We start from the raw sequence: 19,889 nt of genomic DNA, 5'->3' as shown, positions 1-19,889 counted from the left end.
GAAAGTGGTTTTGGCATGTAAAACCCCATAATTTCAATACAGTTAATTGCCTACTTGTTAAGATAAAAAAGATGCAATTTTTCTGCGCTTATGGGGATGCGAGCTGCTGCCGCGACGGCACAAGCATAAACTTGTGTCGCCGCCTGCCGTCAGCTGCAGAAAGCAGCGTTTCTGGTGGGCATTCGCCTGTTCCAGGAGCGGGCAACACATTATTTATTTACTTCACGCACACTGCTAGTCTCCGTATAGAGGCTGTTGCAGGGCATGGGAAAATACATTGCATCAACATATGAATGACAAACTGTTATGCACTTTTAATATTGCAGCTAACAACAAAACATAGTTGAGCAGTACAGTAAGAGGGTGTGACCTTCCGGAGCTGCCGGTAAAAATTAATGAAAAATAACAATACAGAAGCAGAACAAAAAGTACATCGAAACCAATTCAAACAATATGCGGCGATTGTAGGTGATCTTTACAATCGCGATAAATACTGATAGACTTATTTGTCAAGCATGAAGAGAAAATTGTCAGGTGAGCAAATCATAGTATATTATAATTCATTGTCGCATTGAACCCAGTCACTGACTGTCTTTGGAAAGAGTGAATGCCTGAATGAGTCAGTGTGTAACCTATGTTTATTAAATGTTTAGGTTGTTGTAGCGTTTCGCTTTTCGGAGAAAGGTACAAATGCACGGCTATTGAGTTTGTAGGCCTCATTAAGGAGGTGGGATAAAAACTTCAGGCGTAGAAATTTAGCACGCTGGAAAATGATCGGGAGGCAAGCTTCGGTAAGGACTTCTATGGAGCAATCATTGCGGTTGTACTTATAAATGAATTTTACGACTTTCCTCTGTATTCCTTCTACGCTTCTTATGCATTGTTTGGTATGGGGGAACCAACGGGCAATGCCATATTCTAGTACCAAACGAACGAACGGGGTGTAGGCTAGCATCTTATATTGTCAGTTGAGGCAAATTTTAAAGCGCGTTTAAGCGAACAAATTGCTGCAAATACTTTAGTAAATATGTATGGCAGATGTTTGTTCCGTTTCATATCAGATAGTAGAACAATGCCCAGGTATTTATCATCATCGTCAAGTTCTGCTTTTTGATCGCGTACGCGAATTCTAGTGGGTCTTTTTTCCTGCTTAGTCTCATAAAAACGGTCTTGTCGAATTAATCTTCATTTGCCATACCTGACACCATTTTGCTATTTGCGCAAGTTCGTAATTTAGCGTTACTTGATCATTACTGTTGCGTGGCCGGCACCATCCGCTAAGGGTATGTATTATTGACATATAAAACAGTTCTGTGTCTTTGCGATGATCCGTACGACGGCAGGCTGAATGAATGTAATCGCCGCCTCATATCTAATTTAGGTGACAGATAAGGTTAGGGTATAGGCATCTTGCGTGCACTATTTTTACTCCATCCAAGTTCGTAAATAACGGAAGCTTCTGAGCATATCCAGATACCGAAACAGCACTTGGAGTTTTTTCTTCCTTTCTCTCTTTCTTTTTCTCGTTCGCAATGGTTCTGCTCTATTTTGTGCGCGTGCGGCCAACAGCGTCCCGTAACTCTGGGTCTCCTGTCGTTCTGAAACCGCCTATTAGCGTCTGCCTGCCCGCTTCGACTGTGTTTGCCTTTCCTTCCAAATGACTTCGTCGCTTTATAAGCTGCGCGTGCGCTCAAGCAGCAGTGGTTCGCACTCTGCCCCCCCCCCCCTTTTTTTTCCACTCCTAAACACGCATAAATGTTGTGCCGCGCAGCTGGTTCTCGGGACTTCAAAACCGACATTGGCTGCTATAAAAGCGGAGTCGCCGCGCCTCTAACGATGCATTCACGCTCCCACGACGGTTCGCCGACTCTCTTATTTATCCGTTTCCTTTTTTCATTTTTCCCCAGCCCGGCCGGTGGTTTCATTGTCGAGAGTTTATTTTTTCTCTTCCCTCGCGCCTTGTTCGGCGCGCCTGGCGGACACGTGTCCGCGGCGGCCGCGACTCGTGTTCCCTCTTTTCCCGCCGCCTCGGGCGATGAGTGATGCGAATCGCGGCGCGAACACTCGACGGCTGTTAGCTACCGGGCAGAACGGAGCCAGCTCTGCCTCGTGAGTATCTCTGCCGAGCGTTTTTCGTTTGTCGAGGGCCGCCGAGGTAAACGAGAGTGGCGCAGCCATTGCGAGCGTTTCCGTCGCCGCGATGCCTTCTGGCTTCCGCTTCTATGAGAATTTGGTCGTCCAGCCCAAGAAGCCATCTTTTCCCGAATGAATAACTCTCGGTTCGCCATCTGGCTTCCGATTTCTTCCCGGAAATATTGCACGAACGTTTCTTCTCTTCCCTTCTTTAGATTTATATCGTAGCCTCTTTCCAGCGCTCGCTTTGTCGTCCGCGTAATCGTAGTCAAAGCGCCACCATAAAACATGGTTGTCGCACTTTCTCCTCCGCGCAGTTAACGCGAAACTTCTTAGACTGGTTCGAGTTCAGGAATATGCCTCGTTTCTCAAGCTCAACCAGCACGAAATTTGCTCTGAAACTTCTTTAGAACACTGCCGACTAGAAGGTCGGCAACTGGATGGTCCCATAGAATCGATCTCAATGCAATGAAACCGGAAGCTTACCCGTTGTGCTATTACTCCAAGGCCAAGTAAACGTGCCCCTCACAGCAGACGTCTGAGAACCGACGCGCCGCACAGGTCCTGCACAGATTATGTTTTTGATGATAATGGAATGGCATTGAACACCAAAGTCCGTGCGAAGCGTTCGCGACCCACTGCTCCGGTCTCAAGGCTACATAATGGTTAATAAAAGATGGAGTAAAGTCTTATTTCATTTAGCGGTTACTTTCATCTTTTACGCCACAGAAATGTCCAGCGCGATGCGTCATAAAACTGGCGGAGATTTTCACTTACCCAATGACGTTTTCGAAAGTACTAGAACTGCTACAGTTGTCTTTTCTGGTGGCACAAGCTTTCGTAGAGAGGCAAGGTGATATGCCAGCTGTTCCTCGCTGAAGGATCCCGCGTGCTGCTAAGTTAAAAGAAATTAGGGGCCGAAATTTGTGAGGTGTTGGGCCACGTACAAGGAGACCAGCGCCGTCCCCAGGTGGTGATCTCGATGCAGAGCGTGGCGCTCCCTGCAGAAATGCGCCAGGCCACAGCCGGTGCTCTGCGCAGCAGTGGGGCCTCCTTGCCGGCAGGCGCTGTTCAGGGGCCGGGTACCTGCGACGGAAGGACGAGCGTGCGCCCGGTCCCATCGCCCGAAAAGGCCAGACGCGAGAACGAAGCCGTAGTGGAATTAAGCCTGTACACAGGACCTGCCTCGACACGGCACAGATCCGCGGGAAGTAGGTTTGGAACTGGAGTAACGCTCGCACGGAGCTCCCTCTGGGACGCATACGGTGGTCCACTGGTCATGTCGCTTGTGCTCGTGGAGAACACCGTGAGGTAACGCGGTTGGAGAGAATTGCGCGTACCGTCATCGTTGGTTGTCTCGTTTTCCACCATGTCCACAGGGATCCCTTTAAGGGTCGCGGCGGGCCTCCGCTCGTCGTCGGACCTGTCTGACGAGGCGCACAACCGATGGCGATGTTTACCGCGATTTGCGTATGCGCCTGAAGTGCGATTTGCGAGTGAGCGCATACATTGGTATCTGTAGCTGTCATACTGGTGAAATCCCTCTGGGGCTCTGGCTGTCACTCAGAGTTCATGTTCTGTCGGGTCATGGACTTCTTCACCGATACGTCGGTCGAAGGCGCCGCCATTGTATGCACTCGATCTCGGCTATAGATGCTTCATCAGCTGCCTTTTGTGGGTGGAGCTCAGCGAATGCCGCTCGGCAATCGGGATGTTGGGCGCCCTTGTTTCGAGGCGTTGGCGTGGTGTCATCAACGGCAATGTCATCCGGCGGTGCCATGCTATAGCAGCAAAACCAAGGTTGACGTGTCTTTCCCGTCCCAGCGGTTCGCGCGTTGTCTGCGGACTACGTTCGATGCTCCAGTAAGTAAGCGGAGTGGAGGGTGCTGGGCATACTTGCTCGACAATCATGCATTTATTTTGACAACCCTGTAACCTTGCAGAGAGCTTAGCTGTGAAGTACCCCGAGTAAGGTCGAGCGGACGGATCATGGCAGCTTGCTGCGTGAAGCAGACTGGATCTTAAGAACGCGCGCAGGTGTTTGCAGTACACGTCGGTGATAACACCACCCGCGTGGAAGCAGATCTGTTGAATGAGGTGTATTCGGCTTAGTGCGCTCTTTTCTCCGACAACCTTCACTTGCCGCGCGGGTAGACGTAGGGAAAGTTTAGGGAAATATGCTTGGTGTTGCACAACGCTTCATATGCTGTCACCCCGGCTTTTTACAGCGTAACCTGTTATGGGCTCGATACAATAGCCTGTTCGGTCGGCGATGGTGTCCGCCGCCGGTGTCCGTAGCAGCTGTCGCCGGGAATGACAAAACCAAATACCCAGTTCACGCTGGTATCGAGCCGGGACCCGCTGCGTGGTAGTCAGCTACGCTACCACTGGGCCATGGCAGCGCTTGCTAGCATGCAGCGGGAAAAATGTAGTATAAACGCGTGGCTATAAACCCCCTATAACGTGATGAGACATGCGCACGTCGATACGTGCACATTTCGCATTGTAGTCGCATATTAGTACACCATGGTAGAACGCCATGTAGAAGATGCACCCAGTTAAAGAAGGTTTGAGGAATAAAAAAAGTTTGAGGATATATATATATATATATATATATATATATATATATATATATATATATATATATATATATATATATATATATATTGTGTACCTCATTAAATCAAGCTGACTAGGAGACCATGTCACCGCCGCGTTTGCAAGGAATAATGCAAATAAATAATAATTATCATGCTCATTAGCATCGTATTGTGGCACTTGCCTTGCGATGTGAGATGCGTGCCGTGTAGCGTCTATACATGCGCCCTCTGCATTCTAGTTGCATATTATTACTCCAGGTGGCATGTCATGTAGCAGTTAGTTGCACAGGTAGCGGTTTAAGGTAGATAGAGAAGTTTTGAGAAACATGAAGATTATGGAGATGTATAAATATTGATATAATGAAAACCATGTATTCATACCTGATTAGCTTAAGCAGGCTAAGTGACTGTTTTCACCGCCCCTTTTAAAAGATAGTGCCATTAAATCATCATCATCAACAGCATCGTATCGTGCCATTTTACACGTGATGCGACATGCGCGCCGCGTAGCGTCGATACGTGCACATTTCGTATTGCCTTTCCGTTATATACCACCACCTGTGCCGAGGTGTAGTATTTGCATATATCAGTTGCATGCTGCATGTGGCTGGACATGCTTAACTCAAGCAGGCTAGGTAACTATTAGACACCACCCCGAAGAGGATGCCAATAAACCACCGTTATCATCATCAATAATAACAATAGCAACGTACTGTACCACGGGTCAATGGATGTGACATGTGCGCCACGTAGCCTGAGTACCTGTGTTTACTCTTCCCTACACGCTATCGTACCTCCTCGTAAGACACGGACCTCTGCTGAAGAAGTGAATCGCAGGGCTACGCGCGCGGCTGCAACCAGGCAGCATGGGGCTCAGCGGACCGCTGCGCAGAGAGCAGGGTATTGGATCTTGCCGTTTAGTGCTGGAGTTGGCCGACATTGAGGAGGATTTTGAGACAAAAACTGGAGGTTTATTTACATTATTTACAGTAATAACATGAAGTAATTAAGTCATCAAGTCATTGATGGCCGGCAGCAAATCGGGCGCTGCGGCCCGTGGCAAGAAGCCCGAAAGAGATGAGTGAAGGAGGAATACTCTCTGCTCCCCGTCTCTCGCTTTTAACCCCTTTGGTGTCTCGGAGTCGCGCCATTTTTGGCCAATCGTCGAGCCCGCTCAGGTGTCGTCATTTTCGGCCATTCGTCGAGCCCGCTCAGGCGTCGTCGTTTTCCTCCAATGGTAGGCGCCAGTGCGAGTGCAGTCACATTCGGGTCAGGGGATCCCTCCATGGGCTTCACTGTGGGAGGTATGACTTGCCATGGCGTTGCCTCCGGGTTTGCAAGCGCTCAGCGGGAGGAGATGGGTTGTTTTCGAGCTACCTTTCAGAGCCGCAAAACAACTTCGCTCGGGACCCAGATTACCTGGAACCGTGCAAGGCTCCCGTTGCACTTTCGGGAAGAGTCAAGCAGTGGGACAATAGCTCCACTTGCGGCGCCTCGGGTTGGGGTCGCCAACTTGCCTGATAGGTCCGGAAAAGTGTTAGACGCGCTTCTGCGCACCTTAATTGGGTGCGACGGCGATTCGATGTGGTGTCGTGAGCTCGAAGGATGCCAGGAAAAAGGTCCGTATCTAACAAGGCCAAGCCGCAGCTCGCCGTCTACGCAGGGCGGACAGCACAGATCGTTTTCGTGAAAACGACGTGAAAAAACTTCGCCGCTGAGACCTTGTAGCTTGGTGCCGAAAATGGAGCTGCTATGGAGCCGCTCCTGCAGCTTACGCTATCACTGTATTGCGTGTGCCGCGTAGACCTTGCTGAGCGACTGGAGGCTATTCCCGCTGTTCGCGTCGCAATTTATGCAGATTACGTCTGTTTGTGGACTCCATCGCGATCAATTGATTCTCAGCAAAACAAACTGCAAGTGGCGCTAGGCGTCATCGACGGCTACCTGTCCCAAACTGGCGTGCGGCTACCACCGAAGTAGAAAGTTTGCGCAGTCAGTCAGCCCAAGAGGAAGCGGCGTTGCGGTATCGAAACAAATCTGATATCAGAGAAACCGTTGGCGAGTTCTCGGGACATCTGTAGGCAGTACGCGTGCCTGCACTGCAGACACTATGCTTCTCATGAGACGAGCCTGCTTTCTCGGGCGCTGTGTTTGTAAACGGGAGGAAGGTATGCGGTCAGAAGAATTCTGACAGGACCCATCTCGCGGTGAATGTTGACGCGTAATAACTAAAATAAAAATTCACAGGGTCTCTTATGTTATTCCTAAGGTGACTTGAAGCCGAAAGCTCTAGTGTCTGCGCATGAAGACGGACACATGACGTACACAGTCCCCCTTAATTCGCTTAGTCTACTTCACTTAGTCATCCCTGTTAATTCGCTTACTCGTCCCCCTGAACTCGCTTAGTCATTTCTCCTAACTCCAAAGCTCGAGGGTTCAACTACCGCTAAATGTCGTGGGTTCGAGTGCCTTAACTCTAATTTAATTTACTGTGGCTTAATTAACTTCGCCTTCATTAAGACCAAAGGTCATGTGTCCGACACCCACCAAAGGTCGAGGATTCGTAGCATTTTTGTAGCTTTCGTGTCGTCAGTGCGTTTTCGCTCAAGGTCGACTGACCCATGAGCCACAGAAGGCCTCAATATTGCCATTAGCATTGAATCAATGTAAGGACACACCGTACTGCGAACGCCGAAGCGCGTCATGGTGGAGGCGTGCAAGCAGCGGGGCTCCTCCCTCGCGCTTACCACGGGACACGCTGCGCCACGTAGCGCGGCGAGTGGCCCGTGCTTGAATGTGCGTGACGCGGGTGCGGTTCCGTCGAACAGTGGAGACATTTGTGAGAATTTTTTTTTTCGTTATTGAAGAGCCGCGCATACCCAGTGGCACGTACGTCGTGACTGAAAAAGTTGGCTGAAAAAAAAGTTCATTGAAGAGCGGCACACTCTCGCTGTCACGTACCTCGTGACCTAATTTGGTCCGATGGTTTAACCGGGTTACCTCAGCACAGCGGCCCGATGCTCTGCCCGCTAGACACGCTCTGCGCAGCGGCTCAAGTTGGCGAGGAAACGGCTACAGACACCGTTAGGCACCGCGGAAAGCGCGCGAAGCGTCCGCAGAATGCTAACCGCGTTACAAGAATGAGCACATTTTATTGCGATAGCACTTATACGGACAGACCAGGCGCATTTCTGTCGTCGCCGTCGCCGTGATGTTCCGTATGAAATACAAGGGCGATAAAATCGTCGCCACGCACCGTATGCTGTATGTGCGAGTGAAAGCGTGCGAGGGTGAGATGGTGAACGTAAGGATGATCGATTAATTTTTTTATTCAATTGACGATTAATCAATCATCATTTTAGCCTTTAACGATTAATCGCTTTCGATGCAGGGTATCTTATTGATTAATTGATTAATCGACACGTTTGCCGGCTACGTTTAAAAAGGTTGAAACACTGTTATCCACTTTTGTAGGACGCTATTTTAATTTTTGAGAGGTGGAACCAGGTTTGGAACACCAGTGTATAAATATTTGATAAAAGATAACTTTAAATTTGTCAAACACTAAATATAGTTGCCACTAGTTGCATTTGAAAAGATAACAATTGCTATGGAATGGCAGTTAGTGCAGAATTGAATAATATACATGACACTAGTGCATCCCTACACAGTACAATTGCGCGCATACACACACACACAAAAAAAAGAAACACGGAGAAATTGAAAGGTGAAATCCAGATGAAATGCACAAAATTGCTACATACACAAGGGAAAAGAAAATTACTGAATGAGTATTTTAAACCACACGCTCTTTTCTACAGAGGGAAGGAATGGCAGTTGGCTGGGATCTTTGGCTGAAAGTGACACGTTCTTCACACAACCTGCACGCGAGAATAGATACTCGGACACTGTAACGTCGATTCCAGCGAATCTATATGTAGATTCGCTAGTATCGACATGAACTCGCTATGTCGAATACATGCTACAAACCTTTGCACAGGCTGTGCCACGTCTTTAGTGGACTGGGAGTGGCACGAAGAACAACGACGGGGTTGCTTGTAGTATGCCTCAAATTGCGAGGACATTTCAAGCATCCGGATTCTGGTGGCGTGTCCGGTGAGGGGAGTGCTCGGCATGGCATCACTCGCGATTCGGCTAAGCCAATCGCTCTACCACAGCCGGGCAGTCACTGCGCCGCCATTTCAGTACGATTTGAAAATTTTCGCGCCGCTCCTTTTGAACTCTCGAAACGATTAATCGAATGGGCCTAATTGATTAAGTCGATTAAGTGAAAGGTAGACATCAGTGAAGATTCGTCGTTTTGCGGGGTATATTGAATCGGTTAATCGATTCATCATTCATCGGTATTACCAACCCTAGGCGAACGCGGCTCAACCTGGCGTTCGCGAGCGAGGACGGAAGCGCACCCTCTTCTGTCCCGCGCGACGGTCGGGGGTGGGGGGCGTTCTTCTTCTTCGGCGGCTGCTGCGTACGGCGCGGCCGTGCGGGTGCCGCATCTTGAAAGCGATCTCCGACGTCTGCGCAGTGCGCGTAGGGCCGCTAGCTTCGCATGCACTGCGCCTTCAACGTTTCGTTCGCGTTGAAGCGACGGACGCACGAATTCGTTCGCTGCTGCCGCGATTCCTCGCTCCAGCGTTTTCCCGGCGAGTTTCTGCGTTCATGGAGCGACATGTATTCATGTTTGCCTGTGTGCGCGTGACACCTTAATCATTCGTTAACTTAGTCCCGTTAATTTAGCTTGTTAATTTAGTCTGTAAGCGAATGCTTACAAGATTATACGGCCCATAAAAATACTATCCTTACTTTGTGTAGCTATCTATAAGTTTGCTATCGCAATCGATGCTTCGCCTTCCGGGCGAAACTGCGACTTTTGCTGTCTCCGACACATTCTCAGTCATTTTTAATGCCGACAGCTGTCACATTGAGCAAGATGCTTGCAACTGGCAGTACAGTTGTTCACCAGCATGTCCACGGACACGGTGGCTCGGTGGATACGGCACTGCGCTGCTCGACACTAAATCACTAGTTCTCCCATTGCCGGCCGCAGCTCGCGTACTTCGCTGGTCATGCAATGCAAAGGCTCTCGTGTACCGATTGTTGGATGTATGTAAACCGTCAAGATGGCGGTGCCGTCCACATCGTGCAAACTGTTAAAAGCTGTCAGGCAGATAGTGAAGGAGCTTTGACTTCCGACTGATTTTATTTGCATAAAGCAGTGACTGTATACACACTGGGGCTTTGAGATTAGAAAGTTCATTAGCAAGCACGTGCCCAGGATTGCCTGAGAACTCGGCAACGTATTCAAATATGGGCTTTCGAGGGAGCATGGACACGCATGTCTCCTAGTTTCTTATCCTTCGCCTTTCAAGAAAGAAAGGCGAAGCGGTTAACAAGACTCACTTTCTGTTTGCTACCCTAAACTATGGAAGAGGGGATAAAAGGACGAACAGAGAGAGAATGGAGAGAAACGGCTCTAGCTGCACGCATACTTGAAGTTGCACGCCGAGTCCATAAACGGTGGCCCGCAGACTTTAGGATCTCCGACAACGCCCATGTCTGCGCCAGAGGCTCTCAAGTCTATGGCCCAAGCGCTTCACCATTGAAGACAGTCTTAAGTTCAGTCGGTTTAATACTGCCTGGAACAGCGTCAAACCTCGATTAATGAGCCTCGATAATTCCATCCTTTAGCTGTGACCTTTGCGAACATATCGCATTGATAAAATACAGATTAGCAACACATTCAGGGCGTTGAATACCTGCTGACGACGAGTCTGCCGTCAGTGTACGAGTTATTCCTGCTGTCAAACGTTTTTCTCGCAGCGTACGTGTCAGGGTCTGTGAAATCGGCGGAGGCCGCCTAGCTGGGAGAGGCAAGCGAGCGCTGGAGGAGGAGTGTGCCTGGGGGTGGAAAGAAGGAGCGCGCGCCGGAGCAGGGCAACACCTCCTAGACTAGAAGGCCGGAGTGCTCGGCGAGTGACGTCACGGGCAAGAGGCCATCGGTACGCTCGGGCATACGGGTTCAGTGAAGGGATCGCGGCTTGGTTCACCTAGCAGCCGTATGCTTTTATTGACCACTCCACACGTTTTCTTCAGTCGAAACTGCGGGATGAGCAGCAGGCACCTTGCAAAGCATTTATTTAGAGGCACAGATAAAAAACAGCTTTGTAAAGCTTGTGCATGTATTGATGACAGAAGCTTTTGTAGCATCGCGCTTTGTCTTCTTTGTAATGTACGTTTTTTGCGAATTATTATTTATTATACCCCATATTTCATACCTATTACTTCAAGTAAATTGAATCCATAAAAACCACTCCTTGCGTATTTTGTACTTGTGGTTTTTACGGCACGGCAATGACGAATGTATTGCACTCGATTAGCTTCACAATTGCGTATGAACAATCTTATTGGGGACACATGTATTGATTACAATCTAGATTATGGTCAAACGAATAATTTCGCTTTCGACGCACTAATAACCGCAGTCCACTAATTTACAACAACTCAAATGAGTTTAGAAATGGGATATAAAACATTTGTGCAGCTATTTACACGAAAACAGCTGCCTTATTGCGCAGAGTTTCAGCTTTTCTCTTCCTTGCCTTAGCATTGGCATCCAATATTTTGTCATTCATCTTGCAGCCGTAGTTCTTCAATAAAATATTCCTGCTACACCACAAAAGGTGCCTTAACACAAATTCAGATTTATGTCTATCCTCGCAGGCGTCGAACTCTGAGGAATCATCTCTTTCTGTAAATGCACTTGCTGTAATTGAGCAATTAACTTTCCGTATTTTTCAAAAGTAACTATTTAAAGAAGTTCTGAACATCTTACCCGGGAGTGCGCTAATACAATGAAGTCTGCACGTGGTAGCGCCCTAATCCAGGCACTCTGGGCTTCTTCATCTTGCGGAAACTTGAAGACATTATTTTTCTGCCTTTATTTGTACATGTAATTGCTCCGGCAATTGGGCACGCAGCACTTAATAGGCATATCTTGGCATGGCACTCCACATTTCGGGGCAATGAAGACTCGCGGTACACACAATCGCAAGCAAAGCACAAGTGTTGAGACTACATGCACTGGTCACGTCTAGAAAAAAAATGTGCGTTCGGAAGCATGCAAGAGCATTGCCGAGCATGCCGAACCCGAAGCTATTCAAGGAACGGCAGGGCTCCTGGAACTAATTGAATTGTTGTCGCCGCTTTCGTCCCCTCGGTCTTCTCCGAATAGCCGGGGTTAACCATTGTATATCTTCAGCGCTTCATTTTCAAAACTGGTGCGCCGCTCGTAGCTTCGTAGCACGCTGCACGGAACTTCTATGTTGGCCTCTTGTGCGTGACGTCGCTCAAGGGGAGAGGGTCAGCCAGAAGGCCTTAAGTTCTCTAGAGGGTGTTGAGCAGGGACGGTGGGGCGGAAGAGAGAGGAGGAACGAGGTGGAGGGTCGTGGGGGAGGCGGAGGCGCGCTGGGTTCGCCACCTTTGGCAGTTGCTACTGGCTCTGTGAGCGCTATTGACGTATGGGGTTCGTCTAGTGATCGAGAGGCCGAGCGATAAGGACAGAACGGGCCGCTGTCGTCGAAGTCATCGGCAAGCGCCGGGCACGAGCTGAACAAGACCAGCAAAAGGTGCGGGCTAGGCTTGCCCAGGAGACTCCCGAAGAATGTGCTAAGTGGCTTGCGACAATGCGGGTCAGTGCAGAAAACGGGAATACCATCCATACACTCGCGTGTAACCCGCGTTTACGAAGTAAAACGTCACTATATTTTTTAAACACACTCAAACACACCTGCACACTACACACACACCCGCCACAGAGAGAGAAAGAGAGAGAACAAAAGAGGTGTGTCTATATGCACTTCACAAGAATCGAAAGCGGTTAGGTGAAACATGATTCAGAAAAAGTATTATCTACAACAGCCCTCTGCCAAGAACAAGAGCATATAGAAAGACCATCTTTAATGTGATAAAGGCACCAAAGTCTACCGCAGGGTTTGCCTTTCTCTGACCCGCTGCTCTACGCGTAAAGTGAAAAGGGGGGGGGGGACGATGATGCAGTGTGCAGTGAACGATGTACGCATAGTGGGTAGCAGGTACCTTTAATGTATTTCCCTATATAGAGCTCCCATACGTGTATATATATATATAAAGAGTTGGATATATAGATGGCGATGGCGAGAAAATCTCTGTCGCCGATACCAATCATTCGGGCACCACCAGCGTGTAATCGTGCACATACAACATCCGAACGAAACCGTATGCATTCATTCGCCGTTTCATTGCAGTTTCAGGGAATTTCTGGCGTATGTGTGCCATCTACTAAATGACGAAAGAGGCCTTCTTTGTCCTGCACTCGTGCTTTCGCGAATAGCGCGCTTAACACATGCTTACCTATCTACATCTTAGAGATCCATTATATCGCCTTGTTCCCTAAGGTTCTCAACTTAATAAATCTAGCCGGAACGCCGCCGTCTTGTGAAAGAGTGCGTGCAACTGAAAGTTATCGTGCATGCTTCGTCGCCGAGTAGTGTGGTGTACAACGCAGTGTCTTGCACTAACGGTTCAGACTTCAAGCTTGACTCCGCAGCGTAGCTCGGGTCGTCTGCGTGCACGTGGTGGCGGGTGCGTTTCCCAGTCGTGATGACGCCCAAGTGCGCAGTTTAGGCTGTGATCGAGCTCCATGCAGGTGGTGAGCATTAACACGGGGCCTTCAGTGATCGGCGTTTGTTATTGCCAGATTGTATAATTTGAGCCACAAGGTTCCGTTATGCAACACAAAGTGAGGAGTATAATTGCCATCATACAGCCGCTGTTTATGAGAGGGTCACGGTAATACGATGCGGAAAATGTGTGCTAACCCCATTTACTCCCCCTATAGCTGGACTTACGAAGGGCCAAATCACACCCGCCGTGGTTGCTCAGTGGCTATGGTGTTGGGCTGCTGAGCACGAGGTCGCGGGATCGAATCCCCGCCACGGCGGCCGCATTTCGATGGGGGTGAAATGCGAAAACATCGGTGTACTTAGATTTAGGTGCACGTTAAAAAAACCCCAGGTGGTCAAAATTTCCGGAGTCCTCCACTACGGCGTGCCTCATAATCAGAAAGTGGTTTTGGCACGTAAAACCCCATAATTAAACAAAAAGCGCCAAATTTATGTCTGCTCTATTGACAGCATGTTGGAAAGCGTGAACGCTAAGCGCGCGTTCGAAGTAAAGGCTTTTGTTTTAATGGCATCCGGGCTTTCAAGCTACGACGTGATGGAGTCGAACGTGAGTAATGAACTGATTTGCCCCGACTTCTGAACGCTCGTGCGGGGCCGCCTTTTAATTGATGCAGCCTCGCTTGCCCGTCAATCAGATCATTTTATTAATGAGCGGCATTTGATTCCCGCTCTCGCGCGCGCATGTCGCGGTGAATATAGGTGACGGCTAACAACAGCATCTCCATAGACTGCGCCTCGTATTCATGCCTGATGTCGCATAAAGGGAGAAGGAGCGTGTGAGGCATTCCGCGTAGCCTTGTGCGTGTGTGCATCTGAGCCACGTGCCGAAGCTTGCACGAAAAAGGCAAGAATAAACGCTTTCGCAGCGACGTCTGCCCTTTCGCTTGTATACCAACAAAGTGCGCGCGCGACTGCGCAGCGTATATTGCCGCTCAGATGCCGTCGCTTGGCTCCAGGTTGGATGTCGCCCGGTGACCTTTCTTCCTTTCCATTCCTTCGCTTCTCTTTCGCTGGGGTTCCCGCTCTGCCGTCTGCTCGACGTCGTCTGTGTTCCGAAACAGGTGGCAGAGAGAGATGCACCGAGCATAACGTCACTAACAGAAATGGCGAAAGGAATAGGCGAGCGGAAACAAAGGGCATATTGCAGGTGTATTCCTGTTATACTGACGGACCCAGAAAATTGATAACGTTTCCACTGCGTCGTCTTCGTGTGACGGCGGATCGCAGAGAGTCTGCGCGCTCGCCGTAGAAGACGTGTCGCGTGCACTCGCTGACCGACGCAGCTGCGGCGGCTCTTGCCGTTCACCACCGAGAACAACGTCAGCGGTGAGTGCAGTCGACTCCGCGCTTGTAGGACAATGATGTACTACGTGGTCATTTGGTGTACGCGGCCAGTGGGGCCACCGGTAGGAAAGAATGAATATAAGTTTTATTGATGTTAAGACTTGTCGCTATAGGCTAGGGCGCCCTCATTCCAGGGCTCCGCTGGTGAATTTTACCAGGCCTTTCTGGACGTAGTCCACCAGGTAGCGTTTGTCACGCTATGTCTTGGCGACGCACATATATATGTGCTTCGTGTGTCTATATATATGTGTGTTTTCGTGTTTGTGCACGCCGAAAGCGCAACTGCAGTCCACACGCTTTGGCGGAGACGCGCGACGAAGGATCGCCGAGGCACGGCGTACAGCCACGCGACCGAGGACTGACGTTACCTTTTGAGGCCCAAGCTTCTATTGCAAACAAACGACTGCAGTTAGTGCTGTAACGTTTCCGCCCTTTTCCAGATGCCGTGTTATGTTCCGATTCCATCGGCTGTGGGCCTCGGAGCATGACGTCAGGGCCCTCTGCTTTATACTGTGACCGGGCATTTACGAGTGAAGTGCGGTTTACATCGTCGTTGTAGGTTGACGTGGATCATTCCCCACCTGCGGCAAGTTCTTTTTCGTGCACTTTTATCGCCATTAATTTATTTATTTCAATTAGCAAGTACAAGTAATTTCCACTGTGTTGTCCTCGGTGTCTTTGTTTGTTGGCTTCTTATGATATGATTAACAAAAAAATGGGCCCCCTCGGTTAACCCCTTTTCTTACGAAGGTGCGAGGCTTATATGTCACTTCGGCGAGGTTCAACGCGATCAGTTTACGCTTTTACGTTTTGTTTCTTCGCACGCGTGATTTTCAGCTGGCCCTTCGCCACCACTCGTGTTGTCACTTCTCGAATTGTGTGTTGGTATTCTCTCACCTCGAGCGGGGAAACGAGTGGTCGGACGTGCTCAGCTTTAGATATTTGAAGGCGAACTCCAACCAATATCTTCTCACCTGTAACATACACAGGGTGCCCTACGCTGTTGAGGGGGGGGGGGACGTGAGGATGAGAGGGAGAGGAAGCCGGCGTTAGCTGCGCGCTCGTGCGCGGCACGTGAAGTCAAGGCCCAGGTCACTAGTCCTAGAAAAAAAAATTCGCAAAAATGCCTTCGCTGTATTCTGGGCCGATGATCGTTACGTGACGGTGTTCCAGTAGCGTAGCAACGGAGAGGGGGTAATCGTCTGGTTGTCTGAATTCATTGGATTGCGGTTGTTTTTTGTAAATCAAATCGAGGTCGTGTAACGGTACAATTAGTGGTTGACGTTCTGTTAGCAGCTGCAGACAGTCGGCACTGTCAGCAGTTCCAATTAGCGCTGAGTAGGCTCTGGTGACCCCCATCCTCTGCAAACACAGAAGAAATGGCACGCGTCGGTGGAGTCCACGTGAAGGTCAGACTTGTAGCGGTGAATTGTACTCCTTGCAGTCTAATTGAAATTCTGCGTGAAACAGCGCGGCCCGTATTATATCGGCTTTGGAAACCTCAAGGCGGCGGCCTTCTTTCTGCATTGACGATCGTATAGTTCATCGTGCTCCTACGAGACATGCCGAAATACATATATCTGGGAGTTAGAAAATCACACAAAGCGAAAAACACACTCGTCAATTCACGTTAAATGTTCCGCATACACAAAAAGGGCAGGCAACGTAAAGCGTGGTTACAGCCAAGGCGCAAACATTTTTCGAGAAAGTTTAATGGTGGGGGATGGCCGCAGCATGACAGCGAACTCGCGCTGTCTCGCGTGCTGCTCGGAAAAATAATGAGGCCGAGCAGGTAGCACGTGCGCGTGCTTGCGTGCCGATTGGGGATGTGATGACCGCGTACGGAGTCGTGCGAGGTGCCTGACGGGACATTTTGGAGAGATCGCTGCGCAAGGTTAGGAGGGATGTTCAACGGCACCAAGGACTTGGACTGAACGGCTGAATAGGGCTCCACGTCAGCGCCCTCGCTTGCTGTATACAACGTCGCCCTTTGCCTTGCCGATTATAAATACGAATCGTCTATAGCGTAACTTTTGCAGTTCGACATGTAGCACGCGTCTCATTTCAGTGCTCCGTTCAAGGTATGCGCGTGCACCCGGCATGGGGGAGTGAGAGAGAAAGGATGCAAAGAAAGGCATTGATATGGAAAACGCCAAAGTGGGCCGTCCAAAACATGGCGCTTTGTGGGAACCGATGCTCTCTTTGTGATGGGGCGCACTTCCGTGGAACAGCATGACAGCACACCCGCAACAAAGGAAGAAAGGAAACTTGAATCTACATTTTTTTTCCCGTGTGCTTAACTTGCGCCAGCGGCATTCACAACCATCCATGCACGTTCAGGAGTATTTGTACTCACACGTGCGCACATTTAAAACGAAGCCTGTTGAGCGAGCGGGATCAAGCCAGGTACATTTCGACACTGAGACGAAGGGTAAGCCGTGGCAGCCACGGGCTTCGCTTGTGCGTCGCTATACTGCAGGCATAGCCACGGGCAGGTCGGGCCGTTCAGAATCGCCCGTCGACTTAAACTCGAGTTGTCTTTAACATCGAAGCGATGTGCCAGACGTAGGGGCGCCACGGTCGAAATATTGTAGTTCACGGCGCCAGGCTTGTAGTCGCGAAGATGGCGTTTAACATATGCAATAACTTCAAGAACGTTGTCAAAGGCAGCTGCGTTCATGTCTGATCATGCAAGTACATTTTGCATGACGCTGTTTAAGTGAGAGAGAAGTGCAAAATGTGTGCAATAAAATTAAGTGTCAGTGCACATGAAGGTCGCTGAAGAAGATATATGTCACGATTGCGCACGTCTTTTCAAATGTCATCACGGTTGCTCAAAGCGTCATTATCTATATCGCCTAAACAGAACAGCAGGCAGAATATTTAGACGCTGCGGTAAAAGTGAGCGGCAAGTTTACTTACTTCGAGACAGGCAACATTACGGAGGATAATGAATGGGGGGTTGTTTGTCTTCCTCTTTTGGCCGTGTGCAGATTTAGGTGCAGTTTTACGCAAATAAATTGAAGCTAGCGTGCAGGTGAAGCAGATATCTTCCTATGTGTTACACTCCTTTCGCAGTGTTCCATTGCCCTTGCGGAGAAAACTGAAATCTTTCTTCCATGACTATAGCTGTACGGTGTAAAAGCCTTCTCCGGGCCTTTTGTACACTCCAGATAGTTTGGAGCTAAGTGCGTAATTTGGTCAGATAAAGAAGATTATGGAGGCTGCAAGAGTGGCGTCAAGTTCCTTGGTCAAACATTTCACGTCTGTTTATACGATCCAAGTGATAGCTCACACGCGTGTAGCACCACTGCGGGTGAGAGTGTCAATCTCGCCAGGAACTTTCCCACATTAAGCTGCCGCCGGTGTTGGCACAGAAGGGCTAGAGATGCGAAAGGATGCCGTAGTTTAGAGAGAAGTGAGGACTCCGCGGCTTCCGCCATATGTGCTTACTGCTGTCGAGCGAATTGCATTTTCAGCGCTATAGGCTTGCGATTCGTCAAAGGGGCGTTAAATCTTCTGCATGCCTCGTGCCTGTCTCAGGTGGTGGATGTACTTGGTGCTCCTACTAAAATCTTTCGACTCGCCCGTCGAATCACAGGAAGTCTCTCAAGTTCGTTCTTGAAGCACATTCGATTAGCTGTTATTCGTGTCACGCTGCTCATGGACGATCTCAGTGCATCTGCAATCGCATCACCTGCACACCGAGTCATACTACCTCGGCACAGCTCTTGCATATGCAGCTGAAGTTTTGAGTGAATGGTTCGTATGACGCATAAGGAGAAAAGGCCCTCAACAAATTGTGGTCTGTCAAATATGTGGGATACGCAGTCAACCACCGCGGCACACCGTGATCAGGTAGACGCCTTTGGTCCGCGCCAATGTGCTGAACTGCTAGTGTTCATGATGATGAGGTCATGTTCAGAAGGTAAGGATGCAAAATGCCTGCTCCTGAAACTTACATAGGTCCTTCCACGAATAGGTGCTGTACGTTTATACAGCCGGTTGTTATTTGTAGGTGTGCATTTACCCTTCCCTTATAGAGGGATTCGAACTTCCGACTATGGCATCCGAGCATTCGACATAGCTCAGTCAGGTAATCCCATAGGCGGCGAGGCTACCTCATCGCCGACAAGTACAGATCAGAGGGCCCGACATGCCTAAAAACTTCTTTGATTTATCCGCGATAGATGTGTGTGTGTGTTGGGGGGGGGGGGTGCCCATTATAAAGCCAGCGCGAGGCATGTCGGTAGAGTCAGTTTAAGTCCATTTAGTATATCTCAAATGTGTGAAAACGTGCTTGAATTATCCGCGGTATACTGGTTTTGATGATCGCGGCAGGCGGCAGGGCATAGTATTTCTTAGTGGTTCTAACATCGTGGTTTCGGAGACTCCCGTACGCAAGCGGCCATGGACGCGGCTAGATACACGATACATTTTCGGCGGAATGGAACAGCACTTAAGAGCAGTCTGAAAAAAAAAAAAGAAAATAAGAAAATAAAAAAAAAACTTCAGTGCTTACCGCGATTCACTGACGCGTCTAGAGAGAGGTATACCAAACAGTTAACGGTCTCGGCTGCCTGTCTCATGCATCGGAGAAGTCTTTCCGAACGAGATGGAACTGGTACTGAGATTGATGTCATTAATCAGGTTATCGAGACATCCGCAGAGTAAAATAAGCCTCTTTATATGGCTTTCATAGGTTACGAAAAGACGTTTGATTCAGTAGAGATGCCAACAGTGATAGATGAATTACATAATCTAGGAGTACAGACCGCTTACGTAAATACCTTGGAAAATATATACAGAGATTCCACAGCTACCTTAATTCTACAGAAGAAAATTAGGAAGATACCTATAAACAAAGGGGTCAGACAGGGAGACACAATCTCTCCAATGCTATTCACTGCGTGCTTGGAAGAAGTATTCAAGCTATTAAACTGGGGAAGGCTTATGAGTAAGGATCCACGGCGAATATCTCAGCAACCTTCGGTTTGCCGATTATATTGTTCTATTCAGCAACAATGCAGACGAGTTACAGCAATGATTGAGGACCTTAGTAGAGAGAGTT

At 49.1% G+C, this 19,889-nt stretch overlaps 1 protein-coding gene across 16 annotated transcripts in view; it reads left to right on the top strand.

Annotated features, from left to right (window-relative positions):
• LOC135920355 (glycoprotein-N-acetylgalactosamine 3-beta-galactosyltransferase 1-like) overlaps positions 1–19,889 on the top strand; it is a 147,608-nt gene that overhangs the window by 73,944 nt on the left and 53,775 nt on the right. Inside the window, exons 1-2 of one of the 16 annotated variants that reach the window (XM_065454590.1) lie at positions 14,656–14,800; positions 15,259–15,404. The exons of 10 other annotated variants lie outside the window; for them this stretch is intronic. The gene's annotated coding sequence lies outside the window, so the exon portion shown is untranslated. Of the gene's footprint in view, positions 1–2,030; positions 2,110–10,632; positions 10,754–14,649; positions 14,801–15,258; positions 15,405–19,889 lie in introns of those variants that run through there. 5 more of the 16 variants (XM_065454593.1, XM_065454601.1, XM_065454594.1 and 2 more) reach the window with 5 other exon arrangements.

The sequence above is a fragment of the Dermacentor albipictus genome, chromosome 1 (genome assembly GCF_038994185.2).
Source record: "Dermacentor albipictus isolate Rhodes 1998 colony chromosome 1, USDA_Dalb.pri_finalv2, whole genome shotgun sequence".
NCBI classification, from domain to species: Eukaryota; Metazoa; Arthropoda; class Arachnida; order Ixodida; family Ixodidae; genus Dermacentor; species Dermacentor albipictus.
This window is presented reverse-complemented; position numbering and strand designations above follow the sequence as displayed.